The 24,431-nt window shown below is 40.3% G+C and overlaps 1 non-coding gene across 1 annotated transcript; it reads left to right on the top strand.

Moving 5' to 3' along the window:
* The first annotated feature begins 9,885 nt into the window (after positions 1-9,885).
* On the top strand, positions 9,886-9,992 carry LOC131241809 (small nucleolar RNA R71). The gene has a single exon (XR_009169379.1). It is a non-coding gene; the product is annotated as a small nucleolar RNA R71 (small nucleolar RNA).
* The last annotated feature ends 14,439 nt before the right edge of the window (positions 9,993-24,431 follow it).

Raw genomic sequence — 24,431 nt, 5'->3', positions numbered from 1 at the left:
GAGGTATGGTGATGGTGTAACCTCTTGGGTATGTGAACTTAGGATGTGTGTCAGATTGATTGTTTGACCCATCTCGTTAATAGTATTGGGCTTGATTTCTGGACTCCACTAATAAGTTCACAATGGCATTAGAGTGGTAGGCCTATTAGCCTTAAAGCCTACCTTGAGTGAATGCCTTGTGGGCCCATTAGTGGTAAACCTATCGAGCCCATAGGTTACTTCCGTTTACTAAGAATGTGAGACTCCATGAGAAGTGCATATTGGGCCTATGTTTAGACTTTTTGGTAAGTGCATGAGATTCCTTATGATGTATATATGCAAGTCCCATTTGGGCCCTGTGAATGAGTTATGATTGAGTCCTCGAACGATCTGTTTGTGGTAATCAAATGGACCACCCAATAAGCTAGAAGGTTAGGATGAAGCGACTCACTAACCGACCCATTCAAGTGTGGCAATGAACTGGGCCTTAGTCTGCCTGGGATGATAGCTAGACTTGTTGAGATGTTGGATTGCAATTGAATTATGAATGTGGTGATGACATATGTACGGTGATTGTGTGATATTATACATGTAGTTTGATGTAATGATTATATGTTATGATGCTAGCTTATGTTCAAATGCTTGGATCTTTATATGTGGATTTGATACATGTTATGGTATGTGTATTCATTGCACATGTTTGGTATACAGTCTGTTGTGGTAACACTGTATGAGATTTTGGCCATGAGATTAGCGCTAAGTGATGGATTGATCCTAGTTGTGCTATTGTGTGGTTGGTGCACACTTGTGGTGTGGAAGTGTGGACACTCGCATAGCCCCATGATCATGAGGGAGAGTGCATATTATACCATTGTTTTGCCATTTTGGTACCATGATAATTTTTGACTGGTCTGATGATATTTGTGCATATTGTGTCACGCCCTAAACACATAAACCCGGCTCATAAAATTCTCGATCGCTAAATCCGATGTTGGCAGCCTTAGTGGTATTCCATTCTCGGCTCTCAACACCCATATGGTAGATTCTGATCCTGGGATCCTATAAGGAGGATTTTCAGTGTGATTTTTTTAACAGTTAATCTGTTTAGGCGATTACACATTTTGTACATGGTATCAACGCATATCGAAGAGATGAACCTGTTTGACATGTCACACATAATATGTTGCACCAGCTCAACAGTAACGAAGGAAACAATAGTAAACTCCAACAACTCTTGTATGCATCCTGAAAAGGTAGTCATACGTATGAGCAAACCACAGCTCGTGAGTTTACTGCATGCCGAGAGTAAAATGCGTCTTATCAGAGCACTCCCATAAAGACATCTAAAACAACCATAGGCATGTTATCATATGTGAGCAAGTTATCAATTAAGCATGTCGTATAACTACACAGTTTATCATGAACATGACATCAATAATGGACATGTCACTCAAAAAGTGACCATGAATCATTGAAATAGACAATCATCATGAACATGATAATCAAATTTAATTTTCTACTATATGGCATACGACGGAAGGGCAATGGCAGAGCTGGAGTGTGTAGTCGGGATGATAGTCCATGGTATCGCAAGCTGTGGGGTTCATCACAAGGGACTTTTATCCAAAGAAGTCCCATACCTAAATTTGGATAGTTAGACTTAATGTTGTAAATTCCTGGTCTCAAGTTGGTCATGTGCCCCAACCGAAATCCTGGCCATTGCGAAGGTACACATAATAACTTGGTTGAGCACCACCAGCCCAAGTGGATAGTGGATGAATAAATAAATGAGTCGAATGCTGAGTAGGCAACCCTTGCATAGTAGCCTGCCAACCACTGGTAGCTCGTCCAGGCCCTTAAGCCCCACCCACATCAGCGTCCGCCCACATGTGCCCACCCACGTGTATAATAGTGATGGGGTGTCAAATACTAGTACCGAACATCTTTGAGATCATCACCGGGGACTAGTACAATGCTATCAACCATAACAAGGCTATGCGATGCAAGGCATGAATACTATCTACCGTACTAAGGCTATGCGATGCAAGGCATGAATACTATCTATCGTACCAAGGATATGCGATTCAAGGCATGAATGCTATTGGCCACACCCATGCCATGTGATGCAAGTCATGAATGCTATCAGCCACACCAAGGACATACGATGCGATGTAAGGCCTATATAGCCAATGTCATATGCAAGATGCAGCTCAAGCTTACCAATCCACATATCAATCTAGCTCATCTCTGAAGCATCATATATCAGTACAGTTCTCTCTCTGAATAATCATCAGGGTCTAATACACTATACACTACATTGTCGCCATACACTTGATGCACAACAGTGTAAGCAGAAGAGACCTCACTATCCGCCTGGCCAATAGTCAGTCAATATCTATCTGACACATTGATAACAGATCCATTTACAAGTTAGTCATACTCAGCCTAGTAATTGCCCCCTACCCTCAGGTGCGTAAGGCCACACCCTCTTTCAACCGACCACGACATAGTGGGAAACACAGCCTCCTGGTATTCAGCCCTCATGCGTTCATACATCCACTCGGTATAGGCATTGGAGCATCCTTTATGGTACCATAAGGGTTTGGGGACTTTCACCCTGAGACATCCTTCGCGCCCCCATGATTAAAAAGAATTTTTGGTGTCCAATCCTGCCCTCTACGCTATATCTGCAGAGGCTACAGCCCTGATGTCGCAAGGGCGTACAGTAATTATAATCACACAATGGAAGATGTATGAGTCACTCAATCCAATCATGCATCAATCCTGTGCATACCGTGTGCCACAACCTGCCCAATGGCATATGCAATGGTCAACCACATCTCATATCAAGCATGTAAATGATGCATATGGGCATGAATCATGGTAATGATATACTCTCCTCATATCAAGGATGGGCCTAGACAGCCTAATTATATCAAGAATGTGCCTAATAATTATGAGGGCCCAATGATTTGGGTTAGCCCACTAAGAGGAGATGAGAATCGGCCTAACAATGGGCCTTAGGGAGGGTTGCAATGCGGATATTTAAACACCATTGCCCTTACAATGTGGACATTTAACCATCATCGCTCCCAAGGTATCGCCCATTTTAATACCAACTAGGAAGACGAATGGGCATCATAAACATCTTTACATACATCATGGTGGAATCACACATCACAATTGGGCCTCATATACATCACCTTGGGCCTCACATAAGGGCCTCATATACATCACTTGGGCCTCCCTCATGGGCCTCATATACATCACTTTGGGCCTCACACAAGGGCCTCATATACATCACATTGGGCCTCACACAAGGGCCTCATACCTCACACAAGGGCCTCATATACATCACATTGGGCCTCACTCATGAGCCTCATATACATCGCATTGGGCCTCACACAAGGGCCTCATATACACCACTTTAGATATCAAGCATGGTGGTCAACTAGCATGTTTTGTCGTCATGTGTGTGTGTGTGTAATATCATCATCATTACCATGAGGATCATTTTCACTTCATGATTAACGTAAACAATGTCATAAGTGTTATAAATAATTACTTATCCATCATCAAATGCATATGCTATAATTCACCATCTATTAAATCATATCTATCATTTCAACCAACAGCTCATAATCATCATTATCATGTTACCATACATCTATCATCATCTCACACATCACTTGGTGCGTCCTACCTAGTGCGACTTTCACACTGGACTTGAACTACATGCAAGGCATGGGGTCATATAGGTCAAGTGTAAGTCCCACTTGGTGAACCAATAGGCCAACCCAAGGGCATAAATGTCCATCAACAATGCTTTCAATGGTGTGAATCTAATTCCACAATTAAGTGGGTTCCACATATTCCACCAACTAGAAACAATGCACAATCTCAAACCCAAAGGATAACATGCTAACATCTTTCATGTCATATATCATATTGGGCCTACTAGCCACATACATAATAAACCAAGAAAAAGCTCAATTATCCAGTTTATGTATTGTAAAATAGGCCTCTCTAAGTGTGGTCTACTTGATTAGAGGTAGTATACAAGACACGCTGCCCAGTGGGCAATGGGCTGCCCAATGGGCTCAAGGAAGGTTACCTTTGTGGGTTTCTCATTCCCCAACGATTTCTCCTAGTGTTAGGCCTACTTGGGCCTAAGGGTTGCATCATTTAAATGTACCTAGGGCCACCTATGTCTTAAGAGAACATTTGGACAGCAAGATCTGTCCACTAAATATTTTACAACTTATACAATACCCATTTACAAAACATGCCAGGTGGACCTCATTACATGAAAGGTAAGGCCCATACAAGACAGCCCATACTAGATGGTCCACATAAGGTTTTTAGCCCAACAACACCTGAGTGTTATTTTTCAGAGTTTAGATGCTGCATTAAATTCTTTGGGAAGGTGGTGGACCCCACCGATGTGGCCCCACATAAATTTTATATCAAACAGTTTTTTGGCACAAGGGTGGTTCTAGGCCATTTTATAGTCAATTACAAGATCACGTGGGGCCTACATATGGTGAAATAAAATAAGCACCTAGTAGCTCTATGTATGGCCTTTACAAATTATAAGGTAGGCCTCATTGGTTTGGTGTATACAATTTACGGTGATGTCCCAAACATGGGTACATGGAGAAACAGTGCAGGAAACATAGTGCAGAATTAGTTTTGGCCTAATCTTGAGTACGTCCCATGATCACAGGTGACCACCTTTCAGTGTCCTATTAGGGGCCCTTGTTTTTACTATATATATATACTTCAAAAACAATAATCTGGGACCAACTAGTTGTGCACACGAAATATTTGGTATAAGGCCAAACATAGGCACTTTAATTTTCTGCACAACCATACCTGACCCCATTTTGGGATCCACTTCCTGATCATGTGAGGTCTGATTTGGCCCAATTAAAATATTATTTATCTATTCATTAGTGTATGTTAGAGGTTCCAAGTGGTGGCCTACTAAAACCTCCAACATGTGGTCCACTACAGAGGCCCAAAGTTGGTACAAAACAGAAATAATCAGATAGTTTTCAGAAATCAGGTCTATCACAACTTAGGGTCCAATTTCCAAACACTTAGGGATCATTCCTGACAAAAAGGTGGGACATCCCAGCTCACTTATATAAGGATTAAATATCCCCCAAAGTGGGACCCATAACTACAAAGTGTGGGGCCCACTACAAGGTGTCAAAGAGGCCTACATGCAATAGAGTTCGGTACTTAGAAAATTTAAGCAAACAGAAAGTGCAAAGGAAATGAAATCAATCCAATGGCAAGTGGGGCCCACATGCTAGCAAACCATAGATAAGGGACACACAAAAATATACATGGGTTTCCATATTGAATGAACTAATAAAATGCATAAATCACAAGTGATCTCACACTCATGTGGGTGAATAAGAGGATGAATGTTACATGCAACATATATCCAACATACACATCTAGTATCACATGAAATATATTGATCAAAGCTCTACGATTAGATTCTCCGTTGGAAAATTCGATCCAATGGATGGTTTAGTAATACATCATTTAGGCTGTATATAGGTTTCCAACCATACACAACCTTGGATCCATCTGGACCATACAAAACAATTTAAGATTTATCCTTACGAAAGTTTCAGTCGATTCAGAATTTTTAAAATTTTACCATGAAAGAATCTGATCATAGGGACCATACATATGATTATTTACTATCGCAAGTAAGTTAAGAATAAATATCAATTACATCTGACCATTGAAATCATGGATAGGGCCCACATAAGAATGGTCATAACAAGCTCCCAAATACATCTTTCATATAACGCCAAGATCTCAGCCGTCCGAACTTCGATTAAGACTTATTATATACTGTTGGAAATCTGGTTCAATTTTTTATGAATCCAATGGAATATATGTTTTTAATACATTCATTAAAGGAATTAAAATGGGTCCTTTATTGGCAAATCAAAATCTCGCATGTGCTGCTGGACAGCAGCCAAGTAAACTTGATGTTATGGATGATTGGACTGTTGGATGGATACGAAATTTGGCCCAGAGTTAGATCATATTGTGATTCATATCATTCCCAAGTTTCAACTCTGATCTTAGCACGATTGATTTTATATGATTTTTAGAACTTGCTATCTAGAAATTTTTTTAAAAAAAGGATTGCATATGAATGGTGTAGATATGATGCTCATCATGGTGGACCGTACTGACATGGGCCACTTCACTAACTACCATAAATATAAATACATGCACACAAGAACTCCACACTAGTGGGGCCCACACATATCAAGAAAATAAAAAGAGGAAGAAAGAGGAGGATGAGGAAGATGGAAGGGGGGCGTAGACTCACCTCAATGGATAGATGGTTGGATGATGATGTGTGGTCCACTCCATCTTGATCAATGGTGGGCCACACCTTGGCCCCACTCTCTCTCACTCTCTTTAAAAAACTCAAAATTTTTCTAAGTATAGGAAAAGAATAAGTGCAAGAGAGCTCCTACTCTTATATAGGGAATTGGGGGTTGAGGTGGTAAGATGATGTGGCAAGTTTATGGGATCTTATTGGTGCTAAAAGTAAGGTGGAAGGTGGTGTATGGTATGGGTAGTGGATGGACGAGGTGAAAGAGATCTAGACATGCATTAGCTAATGGATGGATAAGGGTTATGGGTTATATGTTATGCTTGGTGGATGATGAAGTGGAGTGTTACAATTAGTTGTTTGAAGTGATGTAGCACAAATCAAGACATGCATTGGATGCATGTATAGGATGAGGTGGACATGAGCCATGATTAGTTTCTAAGGCATGGGGAGAGAGCTAATGATGGGTTTTGGGAGAGAATCTAATTTTGTCTTATAGTGCTTGTCTTATATTTGCTAGCTTCTTATTCTGTCATGTAGCAATTGTTCTATTTATTGGTAATTTCCATGTTCTAAAAGTGGGCTTTAGGCCCTCATGGGCTCAAGTTAAATGGGCCTAGCATAATAAAGGTTGCTTGTGCTACAGGATAGATAATTTGGGCCTTACATTCAATGGGTCATATCTCACTAATGGATCATCGGATTGATGCATGGTTTTCACCATTGCGATCACAACGATGATGTGGTCCATATGATAGAGGTCTTAAGATCATTCGGAACAAATCACTTGGGTGAGTTTTCTAGGTGCACTAGGGTGCAGTGTATGGTCTATCAACGGCGCGAGTTGGGACACGTGTGCACACGAGGGATGTTGCAAAAGATCGGGATCCCACATATTGCATCTGCACACATGCATACATGTACATGCATTATGGATGAGGAGTGCATGGTGTGTATAGTTTGATCATGCGGAGATCATATGCATGTGGTAGAGGATGTTGGTGTGGGGTGCACATGATGGAGTATGTGGTAGAGGATGTTGGTGCAGTGTGCACATGATGAAGTATGTGCGGATGTTACCTGGTCTAAGAGACCGCCGGCCCCTGGGTTGAAGTGCCTAAGAGAATATATTGGGCATAGTCCCTGGGTTGAAGTCCTTAAGCGAATATATCAGGCACGGTCCCTAGGTTGAAGTCCTTAAAGCTCACTTGATGCTACATTAGAATTTATATTTATGCCGATCCTGATATTACATGTATATCCTTTCCACAATGAGCATGGATTGCAGATCGGAAGTGGTTGGCAGAGGAGCCCGATTGGCATTAGGGTTGCCCTGTATGCATATGTGGCTTACATGTATAGCATTGCTTCAGTGAAATTATACTGCATAACGTGCTTGTAGATTATCATTGCATTTTGTATAACATCCTCATGAGATGGATTGAACACCATAGCAACACCATGGTTATACTGATGAGACCACCACAGCAGCATCGTGGTTGGTATTTGTGGACACTGAAAATTTGGGTTTCTTATACTGGGTCCCAGACCCCCAGGTGAAACTCTCTAAACCTCGAGTGGTACCCTTGAGCCTCATCGTCAAGACCAAGTGGATGTCATGGGTCACCTAGTGCCGAATACCATAGTAGGCTTGACTCCCATCGATGCTGTCGGGTGAGAAGAGGTTCGGCCACACCTAGCTAAAGAGTTGGAGAAATTTTGGTTAGGTTTGACCAGCCCCTGAAATGGGTCCGCTACCGGCATGCTGGGTGGGTATTGGCATGGCTATAGGCCCCCTACTAACAAGGCAGGTATGCGAGGCCTCTATTCAACAAGTTTCAAACTTGTTCTGAATACTACGCCCCGGTGATTCCCAGTGATGATAACTATATTGTGATGTGGACTTTTAGAGGAGGATTTGCATGCCTGCATACACCGGCATACTTTTACATATCATTTTTTGCATTGCATCATGCCCTCTTGGCTTTATGTAGCATTACTTGGTCATTATGCTTCAGCTTGTGTACTCTGATTTTTTATTGTTATTGTATGTTTGTAAACTACGCACATGCGAGTGTACTCACTAGGCTTTTTGCCTAAGCTTCCTCTTTCCCTTTTTTTTTCAGGGCAGGAGTAACTTGGAGGGCATAGCTTTCTCGATGCATTTTATATATTTTATGATTTGGCAATATTGACTTTGTGTACCTTTTGGAAAAACATTGTACTTGTAATCATCGGGATTTATAATCGAGACTGTTGCTTAATATCATGATTACGAATCATCATACTTAGGTATTATTATTTTTTTTAAAAAAAATCAATCAAAAATCTTCCTTGTGATGCTCCGAACTCAAGACTGGGTGTATGGAAGTCAAGTGTCGGATTTGGGGCATCACAGAAGCTGTTCGTCCCTGAATTTGGGGCATGACAACAACAAACCATAGAAAAGTAAAAATATTCCTTAAAATCAACTAGAAATCAATGAAGTTCAACATAAATAAGAATCAAAGTAAAGTAAACATCCCAATCACGCTGCAAGCTTCACCTCTTAGCCCTAGCTAAGAGGTTTAGTTAACCACAGACATGATTAAAACAAAATCTCTTAAACAAAACATAAAACAAACTAAGGAAGAAGAAGAAAAACTCTCGGCGGCAGCTCTCCACCCTTTTGCTCCACTCCTTAAACCCTCGATGATCCTTAGGAACGTCCGAGGGACTCCTATTTATAATTGTGAATCGCCATCTTACGTACTACTTTGGAATTTCTGCAAACCGACTTAAATTTACGCACTCTACATAACCCTGCATTACACTTCAGTCAGACTGAAGTCACCTTCGGTCGAACCTAATTACAGTTGAAAATTCTGTGCAGAAAATCTATTAAATTCAGGTCGAACCGAGTCGAGCCGAAGATCGAGCTGAAGTTGGTTTCGGTTAGACTGAGTCGAGCCAAAGGTCGAGCCAAATTAATTATGAAAATCACAATTTCTTACTAGACTGTTTTATGTGATTTCGGTCAGACTAAAGTTGGTTGGCTTAGGTCGGAGCAAACTAGCCTCTTTTCTACTCTAGACTATGTACTCTTCTTCAATCTTTCTTCATCCTTTGTACTTATTTTTCTTGGATCTTGAGGTCTTGAAATCTTCAATCTTGGTCTCCTAAGATCCACCCCCTACTTTGGTGATTTTTGAGCATCAAATCCATTCTTATAACATTCTTTTCAATCTAAGCTCTCAGATTCACCTTGCAACACAAACATGTATAAAATATATCATTAAGCATTATCATGTTCTTAAAACCAAGATATAATTAGGGAAAAATATGCAATATTTGACACTCAATAGTAGGCTTAAAAGTGGTGGGTCTTGGGGAGGTGTCCTATGATTGCGCATTCTGTCAATTGATCATGATAATCCCACGCATCATTTGCCTCCTTATTCATGAATTCACCATTACACATCATCTCTATAAATTGGTGCATTGGTGGAGTTAATCCATTATAGAAAAATCTTATTATTTACCATATTTCATATCCATGATGGGGACATGAATTCATGAGATCCTTGAACCTTTCCCACCATTAGAAGAAGGTCTCTTCCTCTTTCTGGGCGAAGTTCATGATTGCCTTCCTTAAAGTGTTAGTTTTATGAAATAGAAAAAACTTTTTGAAAAATTCCCTGGTCATCTCGGCCCATGTGCCGATAGATTGTGGCTTTAAGGACTACAACCATGTCTTAGCCTTCTCCTTCAATGAGAAGGGAAATAATTTTAGTCTCACTATATCTTCAAATACATTTAGAAAGTGTAAAGTGGCGACTATGTCATCAAACTTGTTGATGTGCAAGTATGGACTTTCATATTATAGTCCATGGAATTTGGGAAGTAGTTGTATCATTCCTAGTTTAACATCCATAGTTCCTGCATTCAATGGGAATATCATGCAAGAAGGTGTACTCACACCCGCTAGTTGTAAATAATCTCATAGAGTACGAGGTGGGGGGTGCATGATGCACCTCATTCTCATCTTCAACTTCCTTAACTGGATGTTCAGGTTGATTTGTAGCCATAACTTCAATTAATTCAGAGGATCTCAAGTGATGTCTAATCCGGTGATGGATAGGCAACCCTTCGACTAATCCTCCTTCACTCAAGAGGCGAAGAGTGTTGTCCTGAACCCACTTGGGCATGAAACACTCGCAGCCCTCAAATAGCTAAACAAAACTAAACCTAAGATAAGGAGAACTAAATAAGGCAAATAGGAAATTTAGAAAAGATAAGAGAGAGATGGAGAGAAGTTAACCGATTAGGGTTGCTTCGTTAGGATCCTACAAAATAGAAAACAATGTTAGTTTCTAAAAATAATTTTAGAAAAATCCTAACTAAAAGTATAGCTGAAAAATTAACCATAATCTTAACCTAATTCTAATACCAATTAATCTCAGAAAAACGTAGTCATAGTCCCCTGCAACGGCACCGAAAACTTGTTCACAACCCCAAGTGTGGGGTCCTAATGTAGTAATAACAAGATGAGACCGAGGTCAAATCCATAGGGACTAAACTTGTACGTATTTTAAAATAACTAGAACTAGAACTAGAATAAGATCTAAACCTAAATTTGGAATAAAAGAGAGTAAATGTGAATAATGTTTATTTAAACTATTAATTAAAAGGTGGGAACTAGGGTGCTAAGGATCCACTTGTAGCTATCCGGATGCTACCTTACTTGATTCAAGGAACATAATTGGAATTAGAGCCCTATCCTATCCAATTAGAAGATAAAATAACTAAATCAAATCTCTGAACTTTTCATTGATCTAATCCCCAATGAAGGAGTATTATGGTGATTGGAAGGGATTTCATCATCTTACCCTGCCCAAGAGACTATGGTGAACAACATGATTTACCAATCTCACAATCTCAAAACAAGAAAAGATGATATCCAAAGCTATCACAACATCTATTGTAATTTGAGTCATAATAAATCATAGAAAACTTAAAATATTCCCTAAATTCAAACTAGAAATCAATGAGGTTCAAGAAAAATAAGAATCCAAGCAAAACTATCATCCCAACACGCTACAAGCTTCACCTCTTAGTCCTAGCTAAGAGGTATAGCCAACCATAAACATGATTGGATCTAAAACCCTAAAAAAAAGCATTAAAAACATAACAGGAAAGAAGAAAAACATTAGGAGGCTACTACACCCTTTGGTTTTACTCCTTAAAATATAATTCAAGTTTAAAACACCTTAAAGAACCCATACTTATAGCTTTTGTTCATCCGTCTTTAAAAACTGCATCAAATTTACACACTTTGTATAACGACTTCGATGTCATCGAACAACCTTCAATGTCATCGAGGAATGCATCCAATTTATCTAGTAACTAAACTCAAATTTCATATAATTCTTCGATGCCATCGAACACTGGCTTCGATGTCATCGACCGGCCTTCGATGTCATTTAGAAATGCATCTAATTTGTCTAGCAACAAAACTCACTTTTCATGTAATTCTTTGATGTCATTGACCGGTGGTCGATGTCATTGAACACTGGCTTCGATGTCATTTTATGAAGTTCAGATTCTGTGAATTTCTGCACTTTGCACTTTCAACTTCCTTCCTTCTCCACCTTGGTTTCCTTGAATCTTAGGGTCTTGAAATCTTCAATCTTGGTCTCCTAAGATCCATCCCTTGCCTTGGTGATTCTTGAGCATCAAATCCATGCTTTTAACATTCTTTTCAATCAAAGCTCTTAAACTCACCTTACAATACAAACATGTATAAAATATACCCATTAAGCATTATCATGTTCATAAAACCAAGATTTAAATAGGGGAAATATGCAATATTTGACACTCAACATGCTTCTGCTTGTTTAATTGGAGTCCAACTATAAAATCCATTAAAATGTAATCTTATTTCCATTTTGGTACCTTCAAAGGATGCAAAAGACTAGAGGGGTTCTGATGATAAACCTTCACTTGCTAATAGGTAAATAATTGAGTACATATTCGGCTATCTTTTTCTTCATATTTGGCCACCAAAATGATCGCTTCACATTCTGGTACATTTTAGTTTTGCTAGGTGAATTGTAAACTTAGATCGGTGTACTTGCTTCAATATTTCTTCTTTAGCTCCGGGATACCTAACACACAGAAACGATCTTAATAACGGATACCTTTATCCTCCTAAACCTTTCATTTAAATTTATCATTATTATGTTATGTAGCCATTATCTTCGTTAACCTCTCATCATTCTTTTAAGCTTTTATGATCCTCTCATTTAAAGTCCGCTTAATCATTATATTGCTGAGATGAATATGCCACTCTTGAAATTGTAATTTCACATCAAACTCCATCACAAAGTCCAACATCTCCTATTCTTGAATCATTAGCTTGGTTATATTTTATTGCCTATATTTTTACCAGCGTAGAGAATCTGCCACTAAGTTCTCCTTTCCAGGGTGATAGTGTCACGCCCCAAACCCTGAAATCGGATTCACAAGAATCTTGATCACCATACCGGTGCCGACAGCGTTCTAGTACCCCATTCTCGGCTCCCAGCGCCCATATGTCAGGTTCTAATCTTGGGATCCTACAATGAGAATTTTTCCAACGTACATTTATCTCATAAGAAGCATAACCACAACTTTACCCAAATCACAAAAGCAACATCATCATCACATATCCAGTAATATAAACTTTGAATACAATGCTGAAAGGGAAGTACATATGTCAAAATAAAATTAAAGCTCCAGAAGACAACTGCACGCTCCAAGCTCAACGCTGCTGTGACTAACGTTTGCATCTATCGTGCATAAGCTTATAGAAAGATTAGAGGGTGGTGAAAGTGTATGTGTAAGATAAGTGCCAAGCACACAAATACAACGTCATAATCATACAGTGTCCGAAAAACTGGTAAGATCATGAATCATACGATATCAGAGTAAGCGAAAATACTGACAAGTCCATGACTTAAACAATATCAAAGTACGCAATACAGATCAGTTATGTAAATGAGGAGTCATAAATAGCCAAATATCATATGCATGCAATGTAATATAGAATTCTTGATGAGTTCACGAATACCATCAGCCATATCTATACCATATAAATGTAGAAACACAAGAATCCAAAATGCCATATGCCGCAGATGTAATGCAATATGCGGTGCTAATGGAATAACCATGATGGATTGTGAAGTTGGGATGATAGTACGTAGTATCACAGGCTATGGGGTCCATCACAAGGGACTTCTATCCATACCAGTCTCATACCTAATTTGGATAGTTAGACTCAATGTGGCAAACTCCTGATCTCAGGTTAGTATCGCGCCCCAATCAAAATCTTGGCCATTGCGAAGGTACACGTAACAAATAGTTATGCATCACCAGCCCGAGTGGATAGTGAATGAATGAATAAATGAGTATGCAACTCCTACTCAATAAGTCCACATATCAGTATCGTTCATCTTTGAGATCATCACCAGGTTCTATTACACTCTACGCCAGCTTATCGCCCCTATCTGAGTGCACAACTAGGTAAGTGGAAGAGACCTCACTATCCACCGGCCAATATCGAGCCCGACTCATCAATAGCGGATTCATTCCTCAAGTTGGTCAGACTCAACCTAGGTATTGCCCCTTCACTTAGGCGGCTAAGGTCACACCCCCTCCTAACCGACCACGACATAGTAGGAGACGTGGCTTACTGGTATACGGCCCTCATGCGCTCCCATACATTCACTCGGTCTCGACGTTGGGGCGTCCTCTGGTACCAAGACGGTTTAGAGATTTTCACCCAGGGCCATCTATGGCGGCCTGATGCTAATAACATATTTTTAGTGTCCCATCTGGTCATCTATGATATGCCTGTGGAGGCTATGGCCCTGATGTCACTAGGGCGTACAGTAATCACAACACACAATGCAAGATGCATGAGCCATACAATCTAGTCATGCATCAATCCTGCGCATGTCGTGCAGTCATGTGAGATAACATCCGCCTATCGGGGAATCTCATATCAACCTGCCTAATGACATATGCAATGGTCAATCACATCTTATAACAAGCATGCAGGTGATGCGTATGGGCATGTATCATGATGTTATGCTGTCACATACTCATAATTGGTATTGGATGATATAATCATAATCGATATCAATAACCGGCACCGATAATCGACCTTGACAATGTGGACATTCAACCAACATTGCCCCCAAGGAATGACCCGCATAAAGCCTAACATATGGTGGACCCATGACCTCATACAAGGGCCAAATATACACCATCATAGGCCTCACTCAAGGGCTTAATACACATCATGATAGGCCTTTCACATGGGCCTAACATACATCACAATGGGCACCATCGCCTGGCCCTCAAATGCATCACAATGGGCCTCATCACATAGGCTTCAAATACATCACATTGGGCCTTAAACACGGGCTGAATACAAATCACAACAGGCCTTAAATATGGGCCGCATATACATCAAATTGAGCCTCAAACATAGCCCGAATGCACATCACAATGGGCCTCAAATAAGGGTCGTATATACATCACATTGGCCTCATCAATTGACCTCGATATCAGGCCTCGACAATCGAAATTAGCCTAGATAATTGGCCTCGACAATTCGCCTATACAATTGGCCTCAATAATCAGAATTAGCCTCGATAATCATAATTGGAATCAGCCTCAACAATCGGCCTTACCAATCAGAATCGGCCTCGACAATCGAAATAGGTATCGACAATCGGAATCGGCCTCGACAATCAGAATCAGAATCAGAATCGGCCACAACAATCAACTTCAACAATCAGAATCAGAATCGGCCTCGATAATCGGAAACGTTCTCGATAATCGGCCTCGACAATCGGAATCAGTATCAACAATCGGGATCAAAATCGGCCTCAATAATTGGCCTCGATAATTAGAGTCAGAATCGGCGTCAACAATAGGCCTCGACAATCAAAATTAGCCTCGATAATCAAAATCGGGATTGACCTCGACAATCGTAGTCGGAATCGGCCTCAATAATCGGAATCGGCCTCGACAATCGAAATCGGTATTGACAATCAAAATCAGCCTCGATAATTAAAATCGGTATCGATAATCGGAATCAGCCTCGACAATTGAAATCGAAATCAGCCTCAATAATCGGCCTCGACAATCGGAGTCAGAATTAGCCTCGACAATTGAAATTGCTATCAACAATCGAAATTGGCCTTAATAATCGGAATAAAAAATGGCCTCAACAATCAGCCTTGATAATTGGAGTCAAAATCGGCCTCAACAATCGAAATCTACATTCGGAATTGGCCTCGACAATCGAAATCGGTATCGACAGTTGGAATCTGTATTGACAATCGAAATCAGCCTCAATAATCGAAATCAGTGAGAATGGGCCTAACAAGGCCTAAGAGAAGGTCACAATGTGGACATCCAGCCATCATTGCCCATCAATGTGGACATTCAACCAACATCGTTTCGAAACAGTGGCCCACATAGAGCCAAACATAAAGTGGGCCCATGGCCTCACACAAAGGCCTAATATACATCGCAATGGGCCTCATACAAGGGCTATATATAGAACAGGTGGGCCCTGCACATGGGCCTCAGATACATCGCACGGGCCACAACCCATGGGCTTAATGCACATCATAATAGGCCTCATTAAATGGGCTACAAAAACATCACAATGGCCATGCCATATCGGCCAGAATTACATCACAATGGGCGGCAACCATGGGCCCCTCATACATCACACCGGGCCTCACCGTGTGGGCCTCACATACATCCCACTGGGCATCATTTATGGGCCACATATGCATCATAGTGGGCCTCGACACCTGGGCCATAAATACTCCACAATGGGCCTTACCAATGGGCCTTATATACATCAAGTCGGCCATATTAATGGGCCACAAATACATCTGGGTGGCCCCCATGGATGGGCCATAAATACATCAAGGTGGGCCTCATAGTATATCGCATTGGTCCTCATACAAGGGCCACAAAGTAGGTGGGCCCTACACAACCAGTAGGTGGGCCTACACCTTCCAAATGGGCCCACCGGATGAATAACATGGATATACAACACATCTATCAAGTGGGCCACAAGTCTAACGAACTAGACGGCGTGGCTACGAAACATACATCAAGGTGAGGCAGTCCTTAAAATGATCTGGAAAACTAGATGGACGGCATAGATATACAATACATGCATTACGACAGATCTCACAGATGGCCGTCATGGATGCAAAACAGGTGGATGACATTGATGAATTCAAAAATCATGGTGGGTCCCATTGATCTAGATAGATGGACGGAATGGACATAGAGTAAATACATCAAGGTGGGACCCACCTGCTGCCAAAACAGATGAACGACTTAGATCAAAACAAAGCTCAAGGTTGGTATCCACTGTCCAACCCTTCTGGTAGGTGCGGGTAAGACCCATACGTCAGGTGGATTCCCACTTGATGGATGGTGAATAGCACACATATATTAAAGTGGCACCACCATCCATACGAATGGATGATGGATAATACACATACATTAAAGGGGCCCCACCGTCCAAATGAATGGATGGTAGAGATAGAACACATACATCTGAAGTGGGTCCCACCGTCCTGTGTTGTGGATGGTGTGGATTACCACATAAATCTCAGCAGGCCCCACCGTCCTATGTTGGTTTGGATGGTGGGTATGAATACATGCCTTAAGGTGGCACCACGTGGGTGGGCCACCAAATATACATACATACATACATATATATATATATATCATATAATGTGTGTATATATGTATATTACTATATAATATTATATTATATATTTATTTATTATTATTATTAATGGAATAGCAATGTCCAAGCCCTAGACAGCCTTGATGTTACATCATGGTGGGGTTAACAACCATGTCCAATGATTAGAAGGTGTGAATACCGCGCATGTATAGTAAGTATGGGGCTGGTGGGTCCCACATGGTGTGGCCCACCCATTACATATATATAATATATAATTTTATATTTATTTTTTTATAAACTCGTCCCGACTCTAGATACGAGCTGGTATTTCTGTGTTCCCTCCATCCAGGCCCCACCATCCGGATGATCTGGAAGGGGCGCATATGACAGGTGGGTCCCATGGACAGGCTAATTTTTATGTTTTCTCTTCAACGGGCCTATCCAAAACGGACAGGCTGGATGATCCGTTTGGATGGCCAGTCCAGCAATAAGTGGTCCCTAAATGTGGACAGCAGGTGACCCGCTTAAATGGACGGCATGAATCATCATACAATTTCAATAGTGGGTTATCAAACTAGGAAAGAGAGAGAGAGAGAGAGAGAGAGAGAGAGTGAGTGAGAGAGAGAGAGAGATGGAAAGGTCGGTGAGGTAGAGGGAGGGACCCCACCACTAAGGGCCCTCCCTATACGATACATACATCAAGTGGGTCCCAAATCATGTGGACCCTACATCAAAATCAAATGAAATGAACACCCACCATTAGATCTTGGACTCTTCCTTCCACCAATGCGATCTAGAGCTCCAAGGGGTGCATTTTCAACAGTCAAGATTAGACTTGGATGGTGGAGATGGAAGGTAGGAAGGTGGGCTACACTAGCTTCTCCATGGAAGCTTGGACAGTTGCTCTCATGGTGCTTGGGAGAAATGAGAGAGAGAGAGAGAGATAAGAGAGAGAGGTTGTAAGAGAGAGAGGGATAGTGAGTGATGGGTGAGTGAGTGATGGATGTACTTGGTTGTAAGAGAGAATTGACTTTAGGTGAGAGAGGGATTGGTGTTGGTACTTGACATGATGTGATATGGTACTTGATTGATTGATGTGATTGATTGGACATTTCTCTTGGGTTTTGCAATGCGCGGAGTTTTCCTCGAACTAAACGTGGGCCCACATCTCTTAGCCTGGGTATCGGATCGGCGCGCGAGACACCGCATCGGAACCTCGGTGAGGGTGCGGTTATAAAGGTACAAGTTTCAAGTCGAGCCGACTCTGATATACGAGACATGACTCAGGATCACGTACGAATGCCAATAATAGATTGTGGGTCGCCGGAATTCGACCGGGAGAACCGCGGAAGCCTACGGATCGGTATGGGCTAGGATACGAGTCTCACAGATAGGATAATTTAAAGTCATAATTTTTCTTAAAGAAATTCTACCCATCTTCTTTGCCTCATGTTCAAATCTTTCTACGAGAATAAATATTAGAGGCTCTTATGATTGGTAAACAGATCGAATAACTAGCCATATAAATAATGTCACTAAATCTTAAGAGCAAAGACAATGTCAGGCAACTCTAAGTTGGGTGTTGGATAATTTCGCTCGTGATTCTTTTACGGTCGTGACATGTATGCTACTACTTTATCTTCCTACATCAGTTCATATCCATGCCCCAAAATTGATGTGTCAGTAAAAACAAGGAACTTCACTCCCTCTCAAAGAAGGGTAAGAATAGTTGTCAAAGTTAACAATCGCTACAGCTCGACGAATGCCTCTTCACATTTCTCCATACACTTGAATGGTACACCTTTTCATGTCAAACATGTTAACGGGCCAGAGATTTTTGAAATATCCTTAATGAACCTCTTATAGTATCCGACAAGATCTGAGGAGCCTGCTAATATCTTATACAGTTGTGGGTTGCTCCTACTGAACTACTGCTTCAACCTTTACCGGATCCATTACAACTCACTCCTTTGTGATCATATGCCTAAGGAACTTCACACTTCCCTTCCAAAATTCTCACTTTAAGAAGTTAGTGTACAGTTGATTTTCTTTTAAGGTCTACAACGTCATTCTTAAGTGCTTCTTGTGATCCTCACCAGTCTTGGAATAAATCAATATATCATCAATGAATACGATCACAAACTGGCCTAATATAGTTGGAATACCCTTTTCATCATATCTATGAATATAGCTGGGGCATTAGTCAACCTGAAGGCCGTAACCAAAAACTCATAATGCACGTAGTGTGTCCTAATAGTTGTCTTATAAATGCTTCCTTTCTTGATCTGCAACTGGTGATACCCTGATCTCAAGTCAATCTTGGAAAAGTGATCGGCTCCCTTCAATTGATTAAATAAATTATAAATACACGGGAGTGGGTATTTATTCTTAGCCATCACTTCATTAAGTTGACGATAATCTTTCGTAACTGCATACTCCCATCATTCTTCTTCACAAATAGTATAGGTACTTCCCATAGTGATGTATTTGGTCAGATAAGACCTCAGTTCTCCAGTTTTATAACTACTTTTGAAGCTCCTACAGCTCCATCGATGGCATATGATAACGCTGCGTCGATATAGGCACCATCTTTGAGATGGGATCAATGCTAAAATCCACTTCCCTTCTAAGTATTATGTAAGTGCTATAATGTGTAAAGCACACCTTGTTTGTCAAATTCCATTTAAACGAAACATCTTATAAAGTGGCCTTCTAGTGTGGATCAAGATGGAAAGTTCAAGCTCTATGAAAGTTCAAGTCAAGTAGAATATCACGATGGAAAGTTCAAGTTCTACTAAGATCAAGATGGAAAGTTTAAGTTAAGTTCAAGTTCTACTAATGTTCTAGTAACATATCAAGCTCTATTGAAGAATCTAGTAGAAGATCAAGCTCCATAAAGTTCAAGCATCCAATCTACTTTAAAGTTTAGTCATTTCATGTATTACGAACCCTGGAAAGACCTTAGGTTTAAGTACTTTCAAAATCTACTTTAAATGGTTTTTAATGCTTATTGTTAGCTAAGGTTCGACTAGTCTAAGTTGTAACTCGACCAATCGAGGAAGCTGCTCAACTCGTCGAAGTTGGGCCTTCAACCAATCGAGGGTTGCTTGACTCGAAGTCCAACAACTGAATCAGTTCAGATTTTTTGCACCCTCCGCCAGTCGAACAGAGCCCTTGACTAGTCGAGTAGGGCCTTCAACTAGTCCAAGATCTATTTTATCTTATCTTGCTTAAATTTGAAAATTTGTTGGAATAGAATCCAGTTCTTAGACAAGTCGAAGATTGTCTTAGATGAGTTGAAGCAACAACTTCTTTGCTTATAAATTGAGTCTTTCTCTCAATCCGAAAATACAATTCAAGTTTATCAAATCCTTCTACAAGAGAGAGAGAAGCCCCTGTTATATTTAAGCCATTGCACGATATTTATTAAATATTTTTAATAGCTTTTTGTTTAATTCATCGATCTCTTATTCTGTCAATTTCATTTTATAAAGAGAGTAAATACACTTCTTTTTGAGATCTTAAAGTAATTCAAAAAAGTAACCATTGGTTTGAATCTATTAAAAATCAATCTAGAACCTTAAACCCTTGTTTATATAACTGAACATTAACCGACCTACATTCAAGAGAAGTGGTTCTACGGCTACATCGACAGATACGTCTTCAAAGGTGAAGGTAAGTATATAATTTTTTTGTCTTTTGATTGTATTGAGATAGCCAAAAAAATCTCATTATTGGTTTTCTTAAGATAGCCAGAAAATCTTAGAGAGGGTTTTTTTGTTTGTGATAGCTCGCTAAAATCAAAATTGTATTAGGTTTTAAGGTGTTCCTATGAAAACCTTATTTATAGTGAAAGCCAATATCACATGGAGTGATTATTGGGAGTGGAGTAGGTGTGGCTATTTGAGAACAGTTGTTGACACACCGAGCCACTATAATTCTTGGTGTTATGGTGAATGCCTTTATTGTTTATGTGGTGAATGGTTATAATCTCTTTAAGTTAAAGTGGTGAATGCTTGTAATAGTTTAACTTTTATTGACTCTTGCCTAGTTTGGAATTTTGATTCTTACAAGTTTCGTGAAATAAGGTTGTCCTACCTAAATTTATTTGGGTGAAGGTTGTCCTAAGTTTGAATCAACATTTCAATACTAGTTTAATTGAGACCTCTGATTTATTTATTATTTTTGCACTTTACTGAATTATTTGACAATCTTATTTACCTCCCCGTTAGGACTGCTTAAGCTCTCCTTTTCAAGTGGTATCAGAGCCAAGTTGTTTTTTTTTTTTAATTAAATTCCTTGAGTTAAAAGATCTAGAGCTTTATCATGTCAAATTTCATTAGTTTGTTTATTACTAGGCCACCACCTTTTGATGGCTCTAACTATGCATGCTTAAAGGCTAGAATGAGGATTTTTGTAAAATCTTTAGATAAAAGTGTGTGGCAAGCCACTGTAACCAAATGGAAACCTCTTATAATTGAGGTAGTAGCCGAAAATGGAACCAAGTCTATTAGATAAATTGCATTCAACTTATGGATTGGAATTCAGAAAAGTGAAAGCAGTGCTAATGCTAGGGCCTTAAATGCCATAACTTGTGCTCTATTGTCTTATGAATTCCAAAGAATTATTTCATGCGACACAACTAAGCAAGCTTGGGATATTCTTAAAATGACACATGAAAGAACTACTATAGACAAGAAATCAAAAGTTCAAATCCTCACTACTAGATTGGAGGAAATTCATATGAAAGAAAATGAAACTTTCACGAACTTCTATATGAAACTAAATGATATAGTAAATTCCATGTGGGGTCAAGGAGATGGAATCCCAGAAAGCAAGGTCTGTGCAAAAAATACTACAATCTCTTCATGACATATTCAATTATAAAGTTACTACCATTTAGGAATTAAGAGATACTGATCATATGAAGGTTGACGAGTTAGTTGGCTCTCTCCAAACATATGAGTTAAATTTTAAGGCTCTTAATTGTAAGTCTGTTGCACTTAAATCTTCTAAATCTATTTTAAAAGAAAATTATACTAATTCTAATTTTAAAGAAACTGAAGATGATATGGCAATGCTAGCTAAGAAATTTTATAGAATTTTTAAAAATAAGAAAAGATCAGATTTTCAAAAACCATCTGATAAAAGAAAGGAAAAAATTTAAGTCTTGGAAATCTAAAACAAAGGATAGTCAATGTTTCAACTGTCATGAATATGGGCACTTAGAGAATAAATGTTCTAAAAGGGATAAGTTAAAGAGAAAAGACATGATAGCTACTTGGGATGAATTGTGAGACCCGTATCCAAACCCGTACCATTCCGTAGGCTTCCGTGGTCCTCCTGGTCAAATTCCAGCAACCATCGATGTGTAAATACTAGTTGCACATGATCCTGAGTTGCATCGTGTATTCCAGAGTCAGCTCGACCCAAGACTTGTATCCTTGTGACCACGCCATCGTCACGGTTCCAATGTCCCGTCTTGCGCGCTGAGGCAATACCCGGGCCAGGAGATGTGGGCCCATGTTCAGTTCGAGGAAAACGCCGCGCATTGCAAAACGAGAGCATGTCCCTTCAATCAGATCAATCAAGTACATGTCCCATCCCCAAAAGCAACCCCTAAAGTCAACTCTCTCTCTCTCTCCACCCATACATGTCATGTACATCCATCACTCACCCATCTCTCTCTCTCTTACAACCTCTCTCTCTCATCTCTCCATCTCTCTCATTCTCCTAAGCAACTCACGTCCAAGCTCCATGGGAGAGAGCTAGTGTGGCCTACCTTCCTACCACCCAAATCCCACCATCCTAAGTCCATCTCAACCATTGAAATTGTTCCTTTGGAACTCTAGCATGCATTGGCGAAAGAAGGAAGAGGAGATCCTATGGTGGGTGTTCATTGTATTTGATTTTAATGTAGGGTCCACATGATTTGAGACCCATTTAATGTATGCATTATATAGGGAGGGCCCATAGTGGCGGGGTCCCTCCCTTTCACCGATTTCTCTCCTTTCTCTCTCTCTCTCTCTCTCTCTCTCTCTCTCTTCTTTTTGATGTGTGGCCCACCATGATGCTGGGTGGTGGAGATCCACCGTCCCATGATGTATGAGTTTTAATCCACACCGTTCATGGCTTGGATTAGGGACCCACATGATGTACATGTATGTTGTATACACACCGTCCATCCTTTTTTGCTGGTGGGCCACATCTGTGGACCCCAACCCGATGTATCTGTTGTATTTGCACCGTCCAAAATGCTGGATGGTGAGATCCACCTTGGTAGAATGTGTGAGATCCACACTGTTAAATCACGGGGCCACCATGATATGTGGTTCACCAAGGCCATCTGTCAACAAGGTCCAGGGCCTGGACGTTTAAATAATAATAATAATAATAATACATTTAATATTATATAATATGTATATATATAATATAATATAATATAATATAATATAATATATTATATTATATTATATATAGCTGGTAGGCCCACGTGGGACCCACCAGACCTATGATCTTATCTACACCCTCCATCCATTTAAATGGGACGAGCAGGAGCTTTGAGTAGCCACCTTGATGTATGGTTAATCCACGCCATCCTTCTCTAGGATGGTGGGACCCACTCTACACGTGTGGGGTCACCACCGTCTAAAGATGTGGACCTCTCAAGGATGCATGTGTTGTGTGTCCCCACATCCAATCTACTGGATGGTGGGATTCCACCGTGATGTATTTATTTAATCCACATCGTCCAGATTGTGCTGGATGGTCCTGGATAATATTTAGACAGTGTTGATGAGCTAGACAGTGTCTAGATGGTGCTGATTTACAGAGACTATGCTTGGACAGTGCTGATTCACTTGGACAATATTTGGACGGTGCTATCCAATGTTTGGATGGTACTGATTTACATGGACAGTATTTGAACGGTATTATCCAATGTTTGAATAGTGTAAATTTCCATAAACAATGTTTGGGCGGTGCTGATCATCGTTGCAGTGCCATGTGCCCCAAAGAATGATAATGTACAGTGATACAAATGTTGCACCTACAACTATTAACACGGTTTTAGATGTAATCCAAGCTCCCACTTGAGGCCCACTTTGATATACTTGTGGCCCATCTATAAGGCCCACCTTGATGTATTTTGTGGCCTATCCATCAGGCCCACTTTGATGTATTTTGTGGTCCATTTGAGAGACCCACTTTGATATACTTATGGCCCAGTGCCATGTGCCCTATAGAATGATAGTGTCCAGTTATACACATGTTGCACATACAACTATTGAAATGATTTTAGATGAAACCCAAGCTTCCACTTGA

Source organism: Magnolia sinica, chromosome 3 (assembly GCF_029962835.1).
Source record: "Magnolia sinica isolate HGM2019 chromosome 3, MsV1, whole genome shotgun sequence".
NCBI lineage: Eukaryota > Viridiplantae > Streptophyta > Magnoliopsida > Magnoliales > Magnoliaceae > Magnolia > Magnolia sinica.
The sequence above is the reverse complement of the archived record's forward strand: the minus strand, read 5'-3'. Positions and strand labels throughout refer to the sequence as shown.